This window comes from Desmodus rotundus, chromosome 13 (assembly GCF_022682495.2).
Source record: "Desmodus rotundus isolate HL8 chromosome 13, HLdesRot8A.1, whole genome shotgun sequence".
Taxonomy (NCBI): domain Eukaryota; kingdom Metazoa; phylum Chordata; class Mammalia; order Chiroptera; family Phyllostomidae; genus Desmodus; species Desmodus rotundus.
Genome location: NC_071399.1, coordinates 58,584,965 through 58,588,440, shown reverse-complemented (window position 1 = coordinate 58,588,440; position 3,476 = coordinate 58,584,965).

The following is a 3,476-nucleotide window of genomic DNA, read 5'->3' as shown; positions in this document are numbered from 1 at the left end:
TGATCCATATGCCTTCAGGAATAATGACAGATCAATTATTAAGTTAGTTATAAAATAAAATAAAATAATTATTCATTTTTACCATGTTTGATACTAATTTGTTAGGTTGGGTAACAGAGTAATAAAACAGGATCCCCTTTTCACAATTAACCAAAATTATAAATTTACAAAGATTGTTTATCCAGAAATGTAAATCCCAATATAATTCAAGCATTGGAAATATACCTAATTTTCCCCCAAAGATAGTTCATTTTAAATGTTCCATGCTTGTAATAATGGGAGAAAAATGTAATGAGCGCCCAGTGAATGACATGGGTGTGATGTGCTCTGTACAGATGAGCAGGTGGGTGGGTGTTTCAGCTGAACTTACTCGGTAATGACATGGGTGGTGTGGGTTGTAATCAATGGATTATAAGTGGCTTTGTCAGGACCTACTTTGTGTTACTAAAAATGTCAAACATTTCCTAAGACATAGGTTTTGAATTTCCAACTAGAGAAACTCCAGCTCTATTGATTGATAAATAGACAAAAATGGAAATGCTGAAAACAAAGTTGTAGTTAAGCTGATAAGATCGTAAGATGCATATTTTCAAAATGCTCTTTATTACCCACTGTGAGTTTTTTTGCAGATGCTGTGAAACTAAGTTTATTTGAAAAGTTATTTTGCAACACACTTAATGTAGGATTTCCTGGTAAACAAGCTTCATTATTGATTTTTTAAATTTTTAATGAAAGTCAGTGAATTTTGCAAAGTCTGAGTCTTTGTAGAAATGGTAGAGTAAATGTATCATTTCTGCTTAAGTCCATAAATTTTAGTTTTTCATGTAACATGATATTTCTTCTGCTTTTATATAAATCAAATTATTTTTAATAAATGCAAAAATGATGGAATATCGATGATCTATTTTTCATTAATTATATTGATTTATAAAAGAGAAGGGGTTACTGTTGCCACAGAGCACAGATATAAAGATTTTGGGGGGATAATTTACAAGTGGAGAAGTCGCAGAGAACACACCTGTCCTTCGAGTTCTCATTGTTTTATGGTGTGGAGGAGCATGGAGCTGTTTTGTACATATCGTAGCCCAGGTTGAAATCTTGGCAGAGGGAGGTCAGCTTCAGCCAAAAGGCTAGGCATGGGACAAGAACATGTCAATGGGAAAGAAAAAAAGAAAAAAAATCTCACATTAAATATTTCTAGTTAGCAGCCTAAAATGACCTAGGTAACACCTTGTTTCACTACATAACAGGACCTTTGTCCAAAAGCAGTGCTGACTGTGCACAGTAAGAACCAGAGACAGTAAGAGCCTAGGCTCTGGGAACAGCCCTACCAGCCAAAAATTGACAGTTCAGCTAAATCAAATTTTGGAAGTGCTTTAATAATTTAACATCCATTGTGGAATCACAAATGTGTATTGGTTAAATTTCCATCTTGTCTTATATATTATATTGTGTCCCATACTTTAAGTGAGAAAATTCCTTTTTTCATTAATTTGATCCGAAGCTGTAATGGAATCAAATTTGGAAGTCTTGGGAGTGGGTAATTACATTCGATATGCTGGAAGAATGCAAGTAATTTGTGGGTAGAGGGCCAACTATGGTGGATTAAATATATTCAGGCAGGGGATCTCATTCCCTTTCCCTTGATTCTTGGCTGACATGTGACTTCTTTGACCAATAGGGTACAGAAAAATGGCTCTTTCCCATCCTGGCCTTTAAGAAAGTGGAAACTTAAGCCTCAGTCTCTTGGATTCTGATACGCCCTGCATGAAGTTTGAAAACCCTGCCAAAGAAATGACACGGAGGGGCCCAGATACTAAATGAAAAGGGAGTTTTCCAGCCATACATGTATGAATTATGGGTGTGTACATAGAACTGCCTTGGAACCTCCAGACCATCCCAGTAAGAGTCTGATATCACTACAGGGCCCTAGTAAAACGTACATGGAGCAGAATTGCCTAACAAACTCTGTGCACAATCTTGACCCACAAGAAATGTAAGATGTGATAAGAAGTGTAAGTCACTTCTTACAGTTTGTTGTACATGAACTGATAATCAGAAAAAATTCTCTTCAAATGAATTCACATTATCATACAATTTCAATAAAATCCCAAGTTTTTTGTAATTAATAGAAATATCTTACATGAAAGAAATGTGAAATTCAAATAAAATGATATTGTAAAAGTGTATTAACAAAGAAGTACAAGGCCACATATAATATATATTACAAACTTTCAATAATTTAGGAGAGTTTGATAGTGGTGCTATAAAAAACATCCGGAGCAATAGAATTAAACCAAGAAAATAAAGAGATTTCAGATTACATAATTTAGTTCATGAAAAATTTGTCATTGGTGAATAATTCTTTCATGAAGTATCCTGTATATGACTGTGAAAGGGATACACATTTCTAAACTTGGTGAAACTGAAACACCAAAAGAACTAGAATACAATGTAGCTGAGTATTAGCTTGGAATTTTTATAATTATTTAAAAAGTCTATGTATTCTTGCATTTTAACTTTCTAAGATACAAATTCTGTGTGGGCAGGAATCATATATTTGTCTTTTTTAATCTCTCACAGTGATTACCACAATTTAATTTTTAAAAATTTCATACTTCTAAATACAAATGTTTCTTCCAAGATGTATTAATGCAATTACTTAGTAACTATCTTGGTTTATACTATTAAAACTTAGACAATTTTCTCTAACTAGTGTGAGGAAAATTTGCATGCAATCCATTTTTGTTCTCCTAAATAATCTTGCTTCCAAGAAATCAGAGTACAGAGAGGTGTTCTTCCAGTTAATGTACTGTCATATAGTAAAAATATATAGTTTCCCATGGGCAAGGGTTCATGATATTGTCAATTGACATTTAGCAGCGTTTACCTCTTGGCTGACAATTCTCCATTTTGCATAATACATGTTTTTTCTTACATAAAAACTAAAACATAGGGAAATTTTCAGTTGGCATGTCCCTGTGGGATGGTAGCATGATCGACATCCACGTAATAAAGGCAGACTTCTAATGTACCGAGACAGACACATGTCCACGCTGACATTTTCCCACACCCCAGACTTACATGCTGAAATGCTGACTGGTTAAAGAAGAAAAAACAATGCATAATGGAAAAAAGTGGCATAAGAATAGATAACATTAAGTACAGTTGCCATATAGTATACAAAAAAAAATGGATTGACAGTTTTATTCTTTCTAAGTAAGTACCTAAAATACCTCATGAAATAGGCCATATATTCATGCTGGAAGGAATTTGTACTTCTAGGCAATATTATAAAACACTCTTTAAATCATAGAGACTGGTTATGTAGGATTTCAGCTCAATTTTTTCTTATTATCCCTGATATATTGGAAGTAAAATGATATTTTCTCCAAATTTCCACTGAATAATAATTTTAAGTGCATTAATGTGAATGCTAGTTGTTTAAGTGAGTTTATATTTTATTAAATTCACTC